General features: G+C 42.5%; 1 pseudogene; it reads right to left on the minus strand.

Moving 5' to 3' along the window:
- Positions 1–681: 681 nt before the first annotated feature.
- Positions 682–21647, minus strand: LOC147962634 (disease resistance protein Pik-2-like; annotated as a pseudogene).
- Between the last annotated feature and the right edge of the window lie 277 nt (positions 21648–21924).

The raw sequence follows: 21924 nt of genomic DNA on the forward strand, positions 1-21924 counted from the left end.
TCATCGGAAGGGCCATGGAGTTGATGTAGAGGCCCTCCGTGATCGATGCCCCCTCCGGCAGAGCTCCGGAAAAGGCCCCAAGATGGGATCTCTTGGGTACAGAAGGTTGCGGCGGTGGAAATAGGGTTTCGTGGTGCTCCTGGTTGGTTTCAGGGTATATGAGTATATATAGGAGGAAGAAGTAGGTCGGTTGAGCCACGAGGGGGGAGGGCGCGCCCAGGGGGGTAGGCGCACGCCCTACCTCGTGGACTCCTCGTTTGTTTCTTGACGTCCACTCCAAGTCCTATGGACCACATTTGTTCCAAAAATAACTCTCCCGAAGGTTTCATTCCGTTTGGATTCCGTTTGATATTCTTTTTCTGCAAAACACTGAAATAGGCAAAAAAACAGCAATTTGCATTGGGCCTTGGATTAGTAGGTTAGTCCCAAAAATAATATAAAAATGTAAAATAAACCCATTAACATCCAAAACAGATAATATAATAGCATGGAACAATCAAAAATTATAGATACGTTGGAGACGTATCAGGCAGCACGGATAAGCGCAGAGGAATAGGGGGTAGACCACAAACCCTAAATTTCTTACAACCCAGGTAGGCAATCCACCTCCAACAAGGCCACCACATATCTGAAGGTATCTAGGGAGCCTTGGTGGCAAGGGGAGCTAGTGTAGAAAGTTCATTACTCATACCCAATGTCGCCAATGTCGAGGCTTCGGAGGGAGTATAGCTTGCCCACTGAATGGATAAGCTCTACAAGGACATCCTGATGAATTGCATTTTTGCTGTCGACATAGGTACCTAACTCTTGCAATTGTTCTAGCTCGCCAATCTCCCTAGTAGCCTCAAGGTTGGATCTGATAACCACTTTGTTCGCCTTGCGCAGTGACCTCATTTTCTTGAGTCCCTGGGGTGGCATCCACCTAATGTCCCCATCACGCTTTTCTGGATAACTGCGGGCTCTCAAGTTCATCTAGCTCTATCACAGTCTCTGGAAGATCGTTAAGGCACGTGAGGCGTGCATCAAGAGTCTGCAAATGTTCTAGTTTACCAACTTCTGCAGGCAGAACACTAATATCTGTATCCTTCAAGCTCAAGAACCTTAGAAGGTACATCCGGTTGATAGAAACCATATGTTTGTTTGTTAGGCCCTTGCAGTCTTGCCGATCAAGCAGTTTGTCTCCTTCAAACTCAAACACACTCAATGATTGAGCATCCTGCACATTCATCCCCTCGATGCTATCCTTACGACCATGCCTCGTTGCCTTCTTCTGGGATGGCGATTCTTTCGCCATCTCCTCACTGCCATGAATTGAGCGACGAATCCTATCATACGACATCCCCTCGTACTGTCCACCTATGAGGCTAACAAAGTTAGCTTGTAGAGGTTTTGAAACCATGCATGACCTCAAGCGTCATATCATGCACCCGACACGTTTGCACCCTCAAATCATAGTAGGTGACAAGATCGGACGCCAGATCAATCATGCTTCTACTCACCAGCTCAGTGAAGTAAGATTCTGCTACCTCCATTCACTAGTGCAGAACCGGGCTATAGCACCGGTTCGTAAGGCCCTTTAGTGCCGGTTCGGTAACCGGCACTAAAGTGTGGGGACTAAAGGTCCCCCCCTCCCCCTTTAGTACCGGTTCCGCACGAACCGGTGCGAAAGGGCAACCACGTGGCACGAGCCAGCTCCGGGGGCAGAGAGCCCTTTAGTACGGGTTGGTGACACCAACCGGTATTAAAAGGTTGGGGGGTTTTGGGTTTATGATTTCTTTTTCATTTAATTTTGTGTTTTCCATTTAAATTCTTTTTCATTTGCTGGTATTTTACGATACTGCATATTATACACGTTATGCATATATATATATATATATATATATATATATAAAATCCTAACAGGTTAGACGATGTTCCACCCGACCCGTTTAGTACTAATTATTTAATTACTTTGTTTTGTGGTTAACCACAGCTTTCTGGTCGTGAGCTTATCCAAAAAAACTGATTGTAATTTTCTGCAAATAAAAATAGCTTTCTCTGTATGTTCTTGTTACCAACAACAAGCGATTTTTTCTCTATCTATCGATCTGCCTCAAGGCTGCCTCCCGCACCGGCTGGACACGGCCGATCGGCCTCGTCGTGAGTATCACCGGCTGGAGACAGGGGGCCAACGTCGTCGCGTGCCACCACCCGACTCTCTCTCTCTCTCTCTCTCTCTCTCTCTCTCTCTCTCTCTCTCTTTCTCTCTCTCTCCCTCTCTCTCTACATGGATGTTTCCAGGTCCAGAATTTTTGTCATGTTGCCGCCATATATCCATGTTGTTGCCACAGATCAGAAGCAAGTGAGTGCCGGTGTCGTGTGGCATCATCCGCCATCTCGGCTGGCAGGACGTCGCTAGCTGACTCTGGTTTGTTGCCACTTGCACCACAGGTTCCTATGTTTCATTGCTTGCTCTTTGAAGTTTGAACTTTCATCTGCTTTATTTAGATGATGAATAGGCTACTGGGAGTAGCCTGTTGAGGCGAGCACCTAGGAGTGATTAACACTGTTGACGACGGCTCAGGGTTAATTAGACGCAACGACGTACGGCGATTGCATGATGACGGCGGTGGATGCCACCGAGGTGAGCAATGCAACGACCACACATTACCACTTGAAAAAAGATCTACGTAAGCAAACACATATGGAAAGAAATATGGTGCATAATGGATCATGATGATAACGCCTCTACATGCATGAAACTCCAATACTACATACTAGGAGTACTTTATTCCACGTACTTCCATACATTATTTTCACATAGTAGTACATATATACTACCACATATACACGATACTATTTTCTAATGCTACTTCATAATTTTTATTTTATAAATACTCTATTTTTTGTGGCACAACGTCTAACTCTACTTTGCCTCAATGTGCAGGTGCAACGGCGGCCAAGGGGAGACTCCGTGACTGCTCTGGCATGACGGCGGTCACGATGACATGCGGTTTACGCAGCTGACAGGATACCGCTCCGGCAGCAAGACAACGGTGTAGCAGCAGCCGCGCGACGTACTATACGACAAATGGTCGATCGACGGGTGATTGCTCCAGTGCGGCGGCGGCTACAAAGTATGGTTGTATAGGATCTACTCCGACAACAAACTCCATTGTGAAATGAATGTAGATAATCGTTCAGTCTGAGCTCGAAGAGACAGTTGAGCCATGGATAAAATTGTATTGTTCCACTCACCTGTGTGGTATATATTAAACATTTTTGTATTCAGAGATATACTCCATACTACCTACTTTATTATACTCCATACTACCTACTTTATGAAGATACACACCACGTATTTCATACTCCATACTCAACATACTTCATACTCCATACTCCACATACTTCATACTCCATACTCTATACTTCAAAATAATATATGATACACTCCATACTCCATACACCAAAAATATTACTCCATACTGCAAAAAAGTTATTGTATATTCTCCATACTTCAATAAAATATTTATATACACATACTTATTTTCCATGAGTGATATTCAATACTTTTGTAAGTAAATATACTTTCCCTGTATGTACTGTAATTAGTATATTATTCTTAAATATACATACGTATAATTCCACTAAAATGATAGGTCCATAGGCCAAACAGGAGTCTGTGTACATATTGTGAAAAAGAATCATCTATATTCTACCTGGAGTATATACCTAAGATTAGGATGTAAGCATGTGCCTATCATTATCGATTCTACTCGATGCATGCATGCATGCAATTAGCCGGCCAGCACCTCGCGGGGTTAGTTGCAACAGAACCGCTATCTATTTTTTTAACTAATTTAAATCGTTGATTAATTAGGTGAGCCATATCGGATCCTTTCGGAACCCAGCGACCCGTTTGTTCGCTGCTAGAGTGGGACACGTGGAGGGCTATCGCTTAGGGGGTAACTACCACTGCTTGTAGATAAAATTTGTCATATATCATCGAATGTCTCACAACTACCATTAGTTCACACATACACACATGTATATATACAATTAGCTAGCTATATACAATTTCTCCTAATTGGTGCCTTTAGAGCCAGCGGCATTAGCCTAATTGGTGCCTTCGAAGCACAATGACAATTGGAAGTGGTTCATGGGGGCGGTAGCGGGTAATAGTATTCTCCGTTCGTATCTATGACCTGGTCGAGCAAAAATCCCGCTATTTCCTCTTGAATTGCTTGTATGCGCTCCGTTGGTAGGAGCTTGTCCCGCACCTCTCTGAACTGTTAAGAAGGAGATCAATATGCATGTGTATTAGTTGTGTGACTAGATATCGATAATGGTGTAAAAATTGTGAATAGTGTTCTGACAAACGTACTCATTCCTGTCTTTGAGATCTGCTCCTTTCGGACGCCATCATGCGAATATTCTCGCAAACGTAGTATCCGCACAGATCATTCCCCGGCGCCTGCTTCAGGGCCTTTACGAGAATGAAATGTGATCAGATAATAATTAATCAAGCATGATAATTAAAGAGATGGCAGCTAGCTATCTAGTAGTACTTAATTACTTACCTTGGGTCGATACCATTTCAGGTTTTGTGTCCATTGGCCTGGAGTGACGTTGATGAACTTTGCCCAAGCCCTGCCCGCCGACAAAGAAAATGAATAAAGGGGTTATTAAATAGTTGTTATCAGGAAATGACGAACTAATTAAATAGGCTGAGATATAGTTAATAATGATTAAAATTACCTGTTTACTATCCCCTTCACGATGGTGTAGTCACTTTGTTTCTTAATTAGTGAGTCCAGTACTTCAACTGTTCGTTCATCAAATTTAATGATTAACAAGATCCAGTGAAAACTGCATGCACACACGTTTGCATGTCTTAATTAAGCGGGCATATATATATGTAAGCAAAAACATGTAGCTAGCTAGTAAGCAAAAACAGTATCTGTAGTACAAGACAGTGTGACTCACAGGAAGTTGTAAGGAAGTAGTATATCTTCATTGTATTTGAGGCGCTTGAAGAACTCTAGCATGCTTTCCTCTACACTTGCTCGATAATATGTATCTAAGTTCCATGTGTATTCATTAATGGTATTTGGGTCAATGAACCCAATGCCATAGCATGCACCTTTTTCCATTTCATACATCTTCATCCTGCATAATACCATGGAAAAGAATATAGTGAGGATAATTACAGGTAATGATTGATCAAAATGATCACTACAGCTAGCTTGAGACTTAAATTACACAAAGAAATCACTTACAGACAATAGCAACTAATGATAGATTTGTCGAATGCGTCTTGATTGTATAACTGAAATAGTTCTGAATACTCCACGGACGCAGCTTTCTCATGGAAGTAATGATCCTTCTTGACATTCACCATGAGGGACTCTTGATTGGAAATCTTGGTAATGTTCAAGTACCATTGATGCAATTCATACATTCTCGTTGGGAGCTTCTTGACCTCGTCTGGCTCGACCAAAGGTTGGCCCCAGACATATTTCCGTTTTATTTCCTCCTCTCTAAGCGGAGACATGGGCTCGATATCGAGGAGTTGTCCAATAGTGATCATGAGCCTTTCAGCTTGCTCAATATGCTCCTCGGTTATTACCACATCACCCAGCTCAGGAACGTTAACGGTTTACCCACAATAATATTGGGCGCGCGTACTCTCATGTGTTGTTGGCACAACAAGCGGGGGGATTGATTGCGCCGCCTGTTCTCCCAGCTGGGGAACGGTTTTACCACTCCTTTTGCGAGCTGATTTGCTCGAGCTCGAGCTCGCCTCATTCTTTAGACGTGCTCGATTTAACTTCCTGAGGTGGCGCTCATAGTCTGTGTCAACAGGCTTGGGAGCTGGTGCTCTAGCCATACGAATGAAGTGGTCAATCTTTTCCTCAGGCACTTTCTCCCTTGGCGGCGGTGGCGGTTTCGGTGCAAAATGGGCTTCCACATGGGCCTTCACTATGGCTGCGTTTTCCACCTCGGACTTGTCGTAAGGCCTCTGCGGAAGAGGCGCGAGGCTTGGACCATATTGAAATCGCTTGCCTCCGCCTGTACCTCCCGTACTACCTCAAATTGTTCCGCTACGCACCATAGCTGCGGCGGCTCTCTTCCGTGATTGCTGAGGCAGCGGAGACGGCTGACGTGGCTGAGTTGGAGGAGGAGGAGTGGCCTGAAGCTATGGTGCTCGTCGTTCTCTCTGTTGGGCTCGAACACCCCCGATCGAGCCTCTTCTATTGCAACAAGTATCTTATCTTCGGCTCCGTTCAGACATGCCTTCTTCGAAACTAAGCCTGTCTTTGGGTCCAACTCCCCCATGCGCATAGAACCACCTGCACCTGGGGGGCCAGCTCAATGTAACTGGAGTGACACCTGCATCCCCCATCTCTTTCTCAGACTTATCCCACTTAGGCATTGCCACCGCGTAGCCACCTGGCCCCAGCTTATGGAACTTATCCTTTTTGCGGCATTGGACTTGTTTATTCTCGACCGTTCCTTAGATAATTATGATTCCTTGAATTTCATGAAATCGTCCCAATGAGCGCTTTGCTTCTCTACTGTTCCCTTGAATAATGTTCCATGAGAGTTTCCCATGAGAGTTTCCCATGCCTGGTAGGGTGAAATGTTCCATGAGAGTTTCCCAAAGCAGAACTTTTTGTCTGTCGTCGACAAAAGTAAGATCTGGACGTGGTTTTGCTAGCTCTCTCCATTCTTGAAGGGAGATCGGGAGTTGGTCCTTCACAAGAACTCCGCACTAACGAATGAACTTGTCCGCAATCTTCTTAGGCGCTAATGGTTCGACATTAGGTTTGATGGCCTCGATATTATACTTTACGCCCTCCTTCAACTTTTAGTTCGGGCCTCGTACTGTCCTGCTGCCTAAAGATTTTCTCGATCCGGATGGCTGAAAGAAGAAAGATCGATTCGCTAATATATCTTCAAGTCATTTAAAACATGTGATGATCACCAGATGCCTGCTTATATAAATATACCTCGCTGGTCTTTGTTGTTTCAAGATCAACCTTTTTTTTGTCATGTTCATAGTTCATGACTTCATCAATTCGGTCGTCGCGATCGAATATCATATCACCCTCCCCGGTGTTGTTTAGATATTCGGAGCCGTCATAATCTTCTTCATTCTGATCATCATCTGGCCCGCGAGGATTGCGTATGATATTGAACAGGGCCTCTTCTCCCTCTTTGCCAGTATTGTCCGCCATAGCTTTTATTTAACTAATCCAAAAGAAATATATTCAAATTACAATGCATGGATGCAATCAATTCATAAGGAAAAACTGAATCAATCATAGTACATATCATCGAATATAATCTCGAATACGTTGTCTCGAATAATAGATATAATCTCGAATACATCGTCTCGAATAATATATATAATCTCGAATAAATCATCTCGAATATTATATATCAAATACATCACTAGCTAGCTAGCTAGCTAATAAAGATCGAATACTAGAGAGTAATCTAGGCCACTCGCGGTTCCTGAGGCGCGGGCGATGGACAACCAAAGTGAAGGAACCATCACTGGATCATAGCTCGGGTGATCTCCCCAAAGAACCTGCCAGGTATTGGAGAACCTGACGTCCATAGCAGCCATGTAGCGATGGATGTGCTCGTCCTCCTCCCTGACACGGCGATGTACCACCTCTGGCGGGGCCGGCTCCCTCTGCACCGAAAGTGGCCCACGCGAATGCCACCAAAGGAGATCAGGGTCGACGATGGGACCCGGGGCCGGGTTCCTCACCAAGCGTCGCGCCCCTGAAAGTAGCACCTCCCAGTGCCAGCCCGGCGGAGCCCAGTGCCGGACATGGGTCCTCTGAAGTAGGACGTCGTCACGAACGGGTCGATGGCGAGGATGCGGGCCGGGCATCGTCGACAACAAATACTATATGCCGCAAAAGTAAAGTAACATTTTTTAAATGATTGATTGTGATTTCATATATACAAATTCTAAATTTTATAACTAAAAATAAAATAAACTAAAAACATTGACCATATCTAAAACTAACATTTCTATAACAAATTTTTTGTTTAACATTTCTATAACATTAATACAGAAAAAACTAACATTTCTATATATAACTAACATTTCTATAACATTAATACAGAAAAACTAATAACTAATAACAGAAAACTAAAAACTAAAAACAGAACAAAAATTATGTATATGTGTGTGTATGTGTGTGTGTGTGTGTTGTGTGTGCAGGCGACGATGTGGGGACGGGGACGCCCGCGATGGCGAGCCAAGGCGATCAACGGCGTCGGCGGCGCGTGCGGCGGCTTCGATTGGAGGGAGGAGAGGGGGGACTGAGGCCCACAGCGCAGGCGAAGTCGAGGCGACGGCGATGGCGATGCGGGCCGGTGCGGGGACGGGGATGGGCCGGCGACGCGGATGGCGCGACGGGGGCGGCGCGACGAGGACGGGGGCGGCGCGGATTCGACGGGGACGGAGCGACGGCGGCGGCGACGGCGCAGGACGGGGCGGCGGCGATGAAGCAGAGAGAAGTGGGAGGAAACTGACGAAATTTTTGTAAGTGCTATATATATAGGAGGAGCCTTTAGTACCGGTTGGAGCCACCAACCGGTACTAAAGGTCAAATTTGGCCAGGCCGAGCAGCGGGAAGAGCACACCTTTAGTATCGGGTGGTGGCTGGAACCGGTACTAAAGACCAACCCTTTAGTACCGGTTCCAGCCACCAACCGGTACTAAAGGTGGTGCGCTGGCGCAGGTGCGGTGCAGCAAGTTTAGTCCCACCTCGCTAGCCGAGGGGCGCCCGCACTGGTTTATAAGCCCCAGTGCGGTAGCTCTCTCGAGCTCCTCTCTTAAGCAGGCCTTCTGGGTCTACATCTGCTGCTATGCCCTGATGGGCCTATTGGGCTAGCGGGCCTGCATCCTGGCCCAATTAGAATTTGGGTTTATAGTCGTATGTAAGCCGTTGTGGCCCAGTAGGTGGGCTTTTTTCATTTAGTTTTTTCTTTTCTACTTTATTTATTTTGTTTTATTTATTTTTAGTTGTTTTTTGCTGTATTTAGAGTTTCTTTGTGAATATTTTTGCTTTAGGTACAAAAAATTAGAAACTTTCAGTTAGTGCTGGTAGTTTTCAAATTTGAATAGTTTAAATTTTGAATTATTTGAAATTTGTGTGAATCACTAGTTTATGAATAACTTAACTTTAAAAATACATTTTTCAGTGATTCTTTTTTATTATGTTTAATATTAGTGTGTTTTATCATTATATTCAATTTGGTAATGCTTAGGTTATTTAAAAAATGAAATGCCTTTGTAACAGATGAGTTTTCGTCCGAAACCCTGATAGTTCGAAAGAGATTGTCCATTTTGTACACGAAGTGTATCCAGTTTTTGCTGTAACCCTCTCTACTTTTTTGCACATGCTATGTGGGTGAAATTATGATACCATGCCAACTTTCAAGCTTTTCGGAGTTCATTTGAAGTGTTTTTCAATTTAGGTGAAAAATCAGTAAATGCATGAAAAAATTTGTTTGCACATAAAATTTCTTCGCATTTCAAATGCCAAAGCACATAACTACCCTAACTATTACAGAGATTCCCTCTTCTTCAGCTTCTTCCCGCATTGCCGGCTCAGCTTCTTCCCGCATTGCCGGCTCAGCTTCTTCCCGCATTGTTGTATCATCGTATTCAGGGAACACATGGCCAGGATAGCTGTCGTCGTCCTCTTCTTCTTCATTGTCTTCCATCATAACCCCTCTTTCTCCGTGCTTGGTCCAAACATTATAGTGGGGCACAAAACCGGACTTAAATAGGTGGACGTGAATGGTTCTTGACTTAGAGTAATTTAGATCATTCTTACAGCCAGCACATGGACAAGGCATAAAACCATCCGCCCGCTTGTTTGCCTCAGCCGCAAGCAGAAAACTTTGCACGCCATTAATGAACTCGGGAGAGCATCGGTCATCGTGCATCCATTGTCGGCTCATCTTCATTACACAACACCGAAAAAGACCAAATTAATACAAGTTCATACATAAAGTTCATACAACACTTAAATGCAACAAACAAATAACTCTCTAGCTAAAGAATTTAAATGCAACAACAAATGCGATCAAGATCGCAACTAAGGTAACAATTGATCCAACAGCATAATGATACCAAGCCTCACTATGAATGGCATATTTTCTAATCTTTCTAATCTTCAAGCGCATTTTCTCCATCTTAATCTTGTGATCATCGACGACATCGGCAACATGCAACTCCAATTCCATCTTATCCCCCTCAATTTCTTTCAATTTTTCCTTCAAATCCTCGTTTTCTCTTTCAACTAAATTTAACCTCTCGACAATATGGTTGGTTGGAATTTCTGGTTCAACTACCTCCTACATACAAATATCTATGTCAACTTGATGGGCATAATTTGTCCTAAACACGAAATTCAACAAATAGTTTTAAAAGAGAATATACCACATCCGAATCATAACCCGGACGAGGGCCGACGGGGACGGATATCAAAACCATGGCACTATGTATAACAAACAACATATGGGTAAGATAATTATACGAGTAACTATATATCCAAATCACACAAACATCAATTTTTTATATAAAACATTCATGAACAAGAGGATCACCACAAGGTGGTGCCGGCGATGGGACGTTCCGGGCGATCGACGGTGGTTACGACGGAGATTTAGAAGGCACTAAGTAAACCACACCTACATATGCAAACTAAGTGTTATTTTTGACCTCAAATTGCATAAAAATCAAATACTAGCACATATATATAATTCCTCCCAAATTACTAAACTCACAAATCAATCAATATATAAAGCATTGCAAGAGCTAATCTAGCAATGAGAGATGAAAGAACAAAGTTGCTAACCTTTGTGATCATTTGAATGGATGGGGGCCTTCAAATCTTGACAAATTTTGGGCAAAATGTGTGATGAGCTTGAGAGGAAGAGGGAAAGAACAGAGAGGAGAGGAGAGGGGAAAGGGGAATAACAGAGCGAGCACGGGTGGACGAAGGGTTTATGTAGGATGACCTTTAGTACCGGTTTGTGATATGAACCAGTACTAAAGGTGCTGGAGGGGCCCCAGACTAACAACATCCTGCCACCACTCACTTTAGTACTGGTTTGTGGCACGAACCGGTACTAATGATGTCCGCCCGCCTAGCCGTTGGAACCGGCACTAATGGACACATTAGTGCCGGCTCAAATTCAAACCGGCACTAATGTGCTTCACATTTGACCCTTTTTCTACTAGTGATTAGTGCCAACCCCTGCTTCTCAGCAATCAATCCTTCAGCAATCCATCTCATCAATAACCGATCCTTGACAATCACATAATCCTCAGGGAAAATGATAAGATACATCATGCAAACCTTAAGATGATGAGGTAGGTGGTCATAGCTCAATGTAACTATTTGTCTCATCCCCTCCAAGGTAGGGTGGCTGCCCAGTAGTGAATCAATTAACTTGAAACTTATTTCCCATATATGTATGCTTGTAGGTGAATTGTAGCTTCCTAAAAGGATGGCAATACTAATAATTGCCAATGGCATCCCACCACATTTTTTAAGACTTTCCCCATAAACTCTTCCAATTCCTTGGGGAAAGAGTAACTCATCGAGCCAAATGCTCTACTCAGGAATAACTTCTTGGAGTTTGTTGGACTTAGAGCTTTGATACAATAGGTGTAACCACTAGTGTCATTGCGGGCCTTTGCAACATTATCTATCCGAGTGGTTACAATGATTCTGCTGCTACAATTGTTGTGTGGTAAATTGGACCGGATTGCATCCCAAATTGCTACGGTCCATAGGTCATCGATCACAATGAGGTACCTAGATTAGTCATAACTATAGATGTTAAGTTGAGCCAAAAGACATCTCTAGTGCAAAATCATGATTGCCTGCATAAAAATGTATTTTGTTTACAAAGTTTTCTTTGAACTTCTTATTGAACTTCATGCACCACAATTAATAGATCTGTAATGTTTTTTATCACGGAGGAGATCGATAGTGTGATGGCGATAGGAACTGAGAATTAGTATACACGTCATATTTTGCTCCTATATCACTAAAATCATAATGTGAAATTTGGGTATTGTAGATTATTTTGGCATGTACAGAGGCTCAATGATTTCTCTAGCTTGATTAAAATTACATTTGTAGATATTTTCATGTACATAGGTCTAGACATTTTGATCTTTTTTTCCGGGAAGGGGAACTAGAGAACACACAAGGGGAGTGCTACTTCATGAGCTTGAGTTGATTTTTCCCTTGAAGAGGAAAGGGTGATGTAGCCAAGTTGAGATAAGTATTTCCCTTAGTTAAGAACCAAGGTATCAATCCAGTAGGAGGCACAAGCAAGTTCCCAATAGATGCACCTGCACATACTAACAAACACTTGCACACAACGTGAAAAAGGGGTTGTCAATCCCTTCACGGTCACTAGCAAAAGTGAGATATGATAGAGATAGGTATAAAAGATAAGTAAAAGTGAAAAATAAATTAAATATAAATAAAGTGCAGCAAGGTATTTTTTGTATTTTTGGTTTTATAGATCCAAAAATATATGATGGTAGATAGACCCGGGGGCCATAGTTTTCACTAGAGGCTTCTCTCTTGAAAGAATGCATGGGGTGGGTGAACAAATTACTGTTGAGCAATTGATAGAAAAGCGCCTAGCTATGACTATATCCAAGGCAATGATCATGAATATAGGCATCATGTCCGTGACAAGTAGACCGAAACGATTCTGCATCTACTACTTACTCCACATCGACCGCTATCCAGCATGCATCTAGTGTATTAAGTTAACAAGAACGAAGTAACACCTTAAACAAGATGACATGATGTAGAGGGATAAACTCAAGCAATATGGTATAAACCCCATCTTTTTATCCTTAATGGAAACAATATAAATACGTGCCTCGCTACCCCTTCTTTCACTGGGTGAGGACACCGCAAGATTGAACTCATCACAAAGCACCTCTCTCATTGCAAGATAGATCACTCTAGTTGGCCAAACCAAATCAATAGATCGGAGATAAATACAAAGCTATCTTAATCATGTATAAAAGAGTTAAGACAAGACTCAAATAATATTCATAGATAATCTAATCATAAATCCAGAATTCATCGGATCTCAACAAATGCACCGCAAAAGAAGATTACATCGAATAGAACTCCAAGAACATCGAGGAGAACATTGTATTAAATTTCAAAGAGAGAGAAGAAGCCTTCTAGCTACTAGCTATGGACTAGTAGGTCTGTGGTAAACTACTCACACATCATTGGAAGGGCGGCACGGTTGATGTAGAAGCCCTCCGTTATCGAATCCCCCTCCGGCGGAGTGCCGGAAAAGGCCCCAAGATGGGATATCACAAGAACATAAGCTTGCGGCGGCGAAAAAGTATTTTTTTTGGTGTGCCCTCTGACGTAAGGGGAATATTTGGGTATTTATAGAGGTGAGATTAGGGTTAGAGGAGTCATGGGGGCCCACAAGACTAGGGCGCGCCCCTAGGGCTTGTGGCCCCCTCGTTGGTCTTCTGGCCTCTTCCCAAAGCTTCGTGGTTGTCTTTTGGTCCAAGAAAAATCCTCGTAAAGTTTTATTCCTTTTGGACTCCATTTGGTATTGATTTTCTATAAAAGACAAAAAAGAAGGAAAAAAAACAACAACTGCCACTCGGCACTAGGTTAATAGGTTAGTCCCAAAAAATGAGATAAAATAGCATATTAATGCATATAAAACATCCAAGATGGATAATATACTAGCATGGAACAATCAAAAATTATAAATACGTTTGGAGACTGCTACATCTTGAGCTTGCGTTGGTTTTCCCCGAAGAGGAAGGGATGATGCAGCAGAGTAGCGTAAGTATTTCCCTCAGTTTTTGAGAACCAAGGTATCAATACAGTAGGAGCCCACACTCAAGTCCCTCATACCTGCACAAAGCGATAGCTACTCGCAACCAACGCGATTAGGGGTTGTCAATCCCTTCACGGTCACTTACGAGAGTGAGATCTGATAGATATAATATTTTTGGTATTTTTGGTATAAATATGCAAAGTAAAAAATAAAGGCAAAGTAAAAAAGCAAAGCAAGATTAAAGTGCTGGAGATTGATATGATGAGAATAGACCCGGGGGCCATAGGTTTCACTAGTGGCTTCTCTCAAGAGCATAAGTATTCTACGGTGGGTGAACAAATTACTGTTGAGCAATTGACAGAATTGAGCATAGTTATGAGAATATCTAGGCATGATCATGTATATAGGCATCACGTCCGTGACAAGTAGATCGAAATGATTCTGCATCTACTACTATTACTTCACTCATCGACCGCTATCCAGCATGCATCTAGAGTATTAAGTTAAAAACAGAGTAACGTCTTAAGCAAGATGACATGATGTAGAGACATAAATTCATGCAATATGAAATAAACCCCATCTTGTTATCCTCGATGGCAACGATACAATACGTGCCTTGCTGCCCCTTCTGTCACTTGGTAAGGACACCGCAAGATCGAACCCAAAGCCAAGCACTTCTCCCATGGCAAGAACTACCAATTTAGTTGGCCAAACCAAACAGATAATTCGAAGAGACTTGCAAAGATAACCAATCATACATAAAAGGATTCAGAGAAGATTCAAATATTATTCATAGATAGACTTGATCATAAACCCACAATTCATCGGTCTCAACAAACACACCGCAAATAGAAGATTACATTGAATAGATCTCCACAAGAGAGGGGGAGAACTTTGTATTGAGATTCAAAGAGAGAGAAGAAACCATCTAGCTACTAACTATGGACCCGAAGGTCTGAGGTAAACTACTCACACTTCATCGGAGGGGCTAGGATGATGTAGAAGCCCTCCATGATGACGACCCTCTTCCGGCGGAGCTCCGGAACAGGCCCCAAGATGGGATCTCGTGGATACAGAAATTTGCGGAGTGGAATTAGGTTTTTGGCTCCTGTTCTGATCGTTTGGGGGTACGTGTGTATATATAGGAGGAAGAAGTACACCGGAGGAGCCACGAGGGGCCCACGAGGCAGGGGCGCGCCCTAGGGGGGTGCCCCCCACCCTCGTGACCGCCTCTTTTGTTCCTTGGAGCAGGGTCCAAGTCTCCTGGATCACGTTCGGTGAGAAAATCACGTTCCCGAAGATTTTATTCCGTTTGGACTCCGTTTGATATTCCGTTTATCCGAAACACTGAAATAGGCAAAAAAACAGCAATTCTGGGCTGGGCCTCCGGTTAATAGGTTAGTCCCAAAAAAAATACAAAAGTGGAAAATAAAGCCCAATATAGTCCAAAATAGTAGATAATATAGCATGGAGCAATCAAAAATTATAGATACGTTGGAGATGTATCAGGCATCCCCAAACTTAATTCCTGCTCATCCTTGAGTAGGTAAATGATAAAAAGAGAATTTTTGATGCGGAGTGCTACTTGGCATAATTTCAATGCAAATCTTCTTAATTGTGGTATGAATATTCATATTAGAAAGATTCAAGACAAAAGTTTATATTAACATAAAAATGATAATACTTCAAGCATACTAACAAAGCAATTATGTCTTCTCAAAATAACATGGCCAAAGAAAGTTATCCCTACAAAATCATATTGTCTGGCTATGCTCCATCTTCACCACACAAAGTATTTAAATCATGCACAACCCCAATGACAAGCCAAGCAATTGTTTCATACTCTAACTTTTTCAGAACTTTTTCAATCTTCACGCAATACATGAGCGTGAGCCATGGATATAGTACTATAGGTGGAATAGAATGGTGGTTGTGGAGAAGACAAAAAGGAGGGGAAGATAGTCTCACATCAACTAGGCGTATCAACGGGCTATGGAGATGCCCATCAATAGATATCAATGTGAGTGAGTAGGGATTGCCATGCAACGGATGCACTAGAGCTATAAATGTATGAAAGCTCAACAAAAGAAACTAGTGGGTGTGCATCCAACTTGCTTGCTCACGAAGACCTAGGGCAATTTTGAGGAAGCCCATCATTGGAATATACAAGCCAAGTTCTATAATGTAAAATTCCCACTAGTATATGAAAGTGACAACATATGAGACTCTCTATATGAAGAAAATGGTGCTACTTTGAAGCATAATATATGAGACTCGCTATATCACGGTGCTACTTTGAAGCACAAGTGTGGAAAAAAGGATAGTAGCATTGCCCCTTTTTTTGGGCCTTCTTTTTTTTCTTTGGCCTTTCTCTCTTTTTTTATTGGGACAATGCTCTATTGAATGATGATCATCACACTTCTATTTACTTACAACTCAATGATTACAACTCGATTCTAAAACAAAGTATGACTCTATATGGATGCCTCCAGTGGTGTACCGGGATATGCAATGAATCAAGAGTGACAAGTATGAAGAAATTATGAACGGTGGCTTTGCCAAAAATACTATGTCAACTACATGATCATGCTAAGCAATATGACAAGGATGAATGTGTCATGATGAACTAGATGGTGGAAAGTTGCATGGCAATATATCTCGGAATGGCTATGGAAATGCCATAATAGGTAGGTATGGTGGCTGTTTTGAGGAAGGTATATGGTAGGTGTATGATACCGGCGAAAGGTGCGCGGTATTAGAGAGGCTAGCAAAGGTGGAAGGGCGAGAGTGCGTATAATCCATGGACTCAACATTAGTCATAAAGAACTCATATACTTATTGCAAAAATCTAGAAGTTACCAAAGCAAAGTATTACGCGCATGCTCCTAGGGGGATAGATTGGTAGGAAAAGACCATCGCTCGTTCCCGACCGCCACTCATAAGGAAGACAATCAATAAATAAATCATGCTCCGACTTCGTTACATAACGGTTCACCATACGTGCATGCTACGGGAATCACAAACCTTAACACAAGTATTCTTTAAATTCACAACTACTCAACTAGCATGACTTTAATATTATCACCTCCATATCTCAAAACAATTATCATGCTTCAATCTTTTCTTAGTATTCAACACACTCAAAAGAAAGTTTCACAAATCTTGAATACCAAGCATATTATTATTAAGAAAATTAACATGCTATTAAGAGACTCTCAAAATAATTTAAGTGAAGCATGAGAGATCAATAGTTTCTTTAAAACAAATCCACCACCGTGCTCTAAAAGATCCAAGTGAAGCACATAGAGCAAAATTATTCTATCAAATTTTAATTCATGTATGGCTCTCTCAAAAGGTGTGTACAGCAAGGATGATTGTGGCATACTAAGACACAAAGACACAACTAATACAAGATGCTCCAAGCAAAACACATATCATGCTGGTGAATAAAAATATAGCTCCAAGTAAATTACCGATGGAAGTGGACGAAAGAGGGGATGCCTTCCGGGGCATCCCCAAGCTTTGACTTTTTGGTGTCCTTGGATTATCTTGGGGGTGCCATGGGCATCCCCAAGCTTAGTCTCTTGCCACTCCTTGTTCCATGATCCATCAAAAGAATTCACCCAAAACTTGAAAACTTCACAACACAAAACTCAAAATAGAAAACTCGTGAGCTCCGTTAGCGAAAGAAAACAAAATACCACTTCAAGGTACTGTAATGAACTCATTATTTATTTATATTGGTGTTAAACCTACTGTATTCCAACTTATCTATGGATTATAAACTATTTTACTAGCCATAGATTCATCAAAATAAGCAAACAACACACGAAAAACAGAATCTGTCAAAAACAGAACTGTCTCTAGTAATCTGTAGCTAGCGCAAGATCTGGAACCCCAAAAATTCTGAAATAAATTGCTAGACGTGAGGAATTTATCTACTAATCATCTGCAAAAAGAATTAACTAAATAGAACTGTTCAAATAAAAATGACAGCAGTTCTCGTGAGTGCTAAAGTTTCTGTTTTTTACAGCAAGTTCAACAAGACTTTCCCCAAGTCTTCCCAACGGTTCTACTTGGCACAAACACTAATTAAACACAAAAACACAACCAAAACAGAGGCTAAATAATTTATTTATTACTAAGCAGGATCAAAAATAAAGGAATAAAAATAAAATTGGGTTGCCTCCCAACAAGCACTATCGTTTAACGCCCCTAGCTAGGCATAAAAGCGAGGATAGATCTAGGTATTGACATCTTAATTCTTAATTCTTTTAGTGATGTTATTCTCGAATCCGTGAGGCTCCTTACGTTTCCCTTCATATTCAGAGATCTTGAGATCCAAAGAATCCAGCCGCTTATTGCAAAGAGTAATTAACATATTCATGCGGTGAAGATTTCCGCTAACGCTCTTAAGAGGTTCAAGAGATTTTTGTAAAATCTTAGTTACTTCGCAAATTTTCTCAAAAACTTGCATTTCCTCTTGGGTATGATGGGGCCCCTTTTGGTGAGGTAAAGTTCCTACTATACCTTCCATAATTTCATGTGCGATATTGGGATCAATTTCAATAAAATTGCCTTTGGCAACACAATCCAAAAGTTGTCTTTGAGATATATTAAGCCCAACATAAAAATTGCGAAGCAAAATTCTGAAATTTACTTCTAGGGTGCATATATGATAATATTCCATTATTCTAAACCAAGCATCCTTTAAGTTTTCTCCTTGCTTTTGTTTTAAGTGAAGGACTTCAAACTCGGGAGACATAGGAGCAGAAAGAGGACAAGTCATGACGACAAGCAAACAAACTAGCACGCGAGCAAACAAGAGGCAAATAGAGAGGGAGGATAGAGAGAGAGGGCGAATAAAACGGCAAGGGTGAATTGGGGGGGAGAGGAAAACGAGAGCCAAATGGCAAATAATGTAATGCGAGAGATAGGGATTGTGATGGGTAGTTGGTATGTTGACTTTTTTGCGTAGACTCCCCGGCAACGGCGCCAGAAATTCTTCTTGCTACGTCTTGAGCTTGCGTTGGTTTTCCCCGAAGAGGAAGGGATGATGCAGCAAAGTAGTGTAAGTATTTCCCTCGGTTTTTGAGAACCAAGGTATCAATCCACTAGGAGCCCACGCTCAAGTCCCTCGTACCTGCACAAAGCGATAGCTACTCGCAACCAACGCGATTAGGGGTTGTCAATCCCTTCACGGTCACTTACGAGGGTGAGATCTGATAGATATAATATTTTTGGTATTTTTGGTATAAAGATGCAAAGTAAAAAATAAAGGCAAAGTAAAAAAGCAAAGCAAGATTAAAGTGATGGAGATTGATATGATGAGAATAGACCCGGGGGCCATAGGTTTCACTAGTGGCTTCTCTGAAGAGCATAAGTATTCTATGGTGGGTGAACAAATTACTGTTGAGCAATTGACAGAATTGAGCACAGTTATGAGAATATCTAGGTATGATCATGTATATAGGCATCACGTCCATGACAAGTAGATCGAAACGATTCTGCATCTACTACTATTACTCCACTCATCGACCGCTATCCAGCATGCATCTAGAGTATTAAGTTAAAAACAGAGTAACGCCTTAAGCAAGATGACATGATGTAGAGAGATAAATTCATGCAATATGAAATAAACCCCATCTTGTTAACCTCGATGGCAATGATACAATACGTGCCTTGCTGCCCCTTCTGTCACAAGGGTAAGGACACCGCAAGATCGAACCCAAAGCTAAGCACTTCTCCCATGGCAAGAACTACCAATCTAGTTGGCCAAACCAAACGGATAATTCGAAGAGACTTGCAAAGATAACCAATCATACATAAAAGAATTCAGAGAAGATTCAAATATTATTCATAGATAGACTTCATCATAAACCCACAATTCATCGGTCTCAACAAACACACCGTAAAAAGAAGATTACATCGAATAAATCTCCACAAGAGAGGGGGGAACTTTGTATTGAGATTCAAAGAGAGAGAAGAAGCCATCTAGCTACTAACTATGGACCCGAAGGTCTGAGGTAAACTACTCACACTTCATGGGAGGGGCTAGGATGATGTAGAAGCCCTCCGTGATGATGGCCCTCTTCCAGCGGAGCTCCGGAACAGGCCCCAAGATGGGATCTCGTGGATACAGAAAGTTGCGGCGGTGGAATTAGGTTTTTGGCTCCTGTTCTGATCGTTTGGGGGTACGTGTGTATATATAGGAGGAAGAATTACGTCGGAGGAGCAGCGAGGGGCCCACGAGGCAGGGGGGCGCACCCCCCACCCTCGTGACCGCCTCTTTTGTTCCTTGGAGCAGGGTCCAAGTCTCCTGGATCACGTTCGGTGAGAAAATCACATTCCCGAAGATATTATTCCGTTTGGACTCCGTTTGATATTCCGTTTATCCGAAACACTGAAATAGGCAAAAAAAATAGCAATTCTGGGCTGGGCCTCCGGTTAATAGGTTAGTCCAAAAATAATATAAAAGTGGAAAATAAAGCCCAATGTAGTCCAAAACAGTAGATAATATAGCATGAAGCAATCAAAAATTATAGATACATTGGAGACGTATCAGAGACGTATCAAGCATCCTCATGCTTCATTCCTGCTCGTTATGTCCTTGTAAGTTTGTTGTAATTGCAATGATTAATGACATACTTTAAAATTAAGTCAATTTACAATATATTCATGGAGAGCTCTAGATCCATGGTATTTTTCAATGTTGTTAATGGTGCATATGTGGTATCAATGGATCATAGGCGGCCACTATCTCTTTACATGTCTACTATGGTTCTAATTTCTTGATAAGGCATATTCACGTCTATTAAGAAAACCTTGATTTCTCATATTCATTAATTCATATGAGGTGCAATTGTTGTTCTTGGTAGTGTTATGCAATCATAAGTAATGGATTCTAGTCTCTTGAGTTGATGTTTGGACTTGTTTTCTATCTTTTAATTTATTTATTTAATGAGCATGGCTTCTGTTTTTAGTTGACACGCTAATGTTTGACTCACAATATTATAAGAGGTGCATTGTTGTAATACATGTTCCACCTCCTTCATTCGTAAGATGACAATAATCTAAACAACAAAATTGTAGGTATTGATGAAAACACATCATGGACCAAGACCTGGAACACTGAGCATGCATATTTTCCCCAAAGATCCTAGTTAAGAAAATATGCAGGCAGTGGATCAGACTCTGACCAGTCAGGATCCGTCGATCGGGGTGTCATCCCGTGTGGGTTGGAAGAGGCAATGGCAGTCCGCATTGCACTCCGCCGCTGACAATGATAGTGCCCGGCCGGCAGACGGATCCGTCCGCGCGCCGCGACGCCTTAGCGTCGCCTCACCGGGCACTCGGGTCCTCTGGTGCTAAATCCTCGTTGTCCCGGCAGCCAGAACACCTCTCATTCCTCATCACCGGCCGGGCAGGCTATGAGTCCCACCGGTAACGGGTGGCCCGCTGTGGGAATGAAAGGATAAGGGCCGCCGAGGCCCGTATAGCGGCGAAAATGGCGGCGGTGGAGGCGGCTGATACGGCGGCGCAGGCAGCCGCACGGGAGAAGCCATCAGCACCCGCATTGTGAAGAAACGGCTGCTGAGGAACACGCGTGCCCTCGCCCGAGAGAAGAATCGGGCGGTCCGTGCCATGGCTGGACTGCCACCGAAGGCGACGGCGAGGTCAGCACCGGCGACGAGCAGATCCAGCTCGATCTGTACTGCTTCTTCGACCGGTACTTCCGCGAGGACAGCGAAGGCGTCGGGAAGGGCAAGGGCGGTCATGGGTAAACTCCACAATAGACATGCCAAATTTTGCTAGTCCGATGGCATGTTTAGTGTAGTGTGATGGAGTAGTCGGACGATGTGTGTGAATCGACGTAGTTGCATGAGTTTGTATGGATTTGAGATATGGTAATTGACGTGTCCGGGCATTTGAGGGATTGGATTTGCCAAGTCCCGGTTGTATATGCTGTTAACGGAATGTCCCATTCCCAACAGTAGATATGTATCAATTTATATCTGGGTTAGATGGAAACAAAGCATCTGATTTTTAGCTCTT

This window comes from Triticum urartu, chromosome 7A, assembly GCF_056163025.1.
Source record: "Triticum urartu cultivar PI428250 chromosome 7A, HENAU_Tu73, whole genome shotgun sequence".
Lineage (NCBI taxonomy): Eukaryota > Viridiplantae > Streptophyta > Magnoliopsida > Poales > Poaceae > Triticum > Triticum urartu.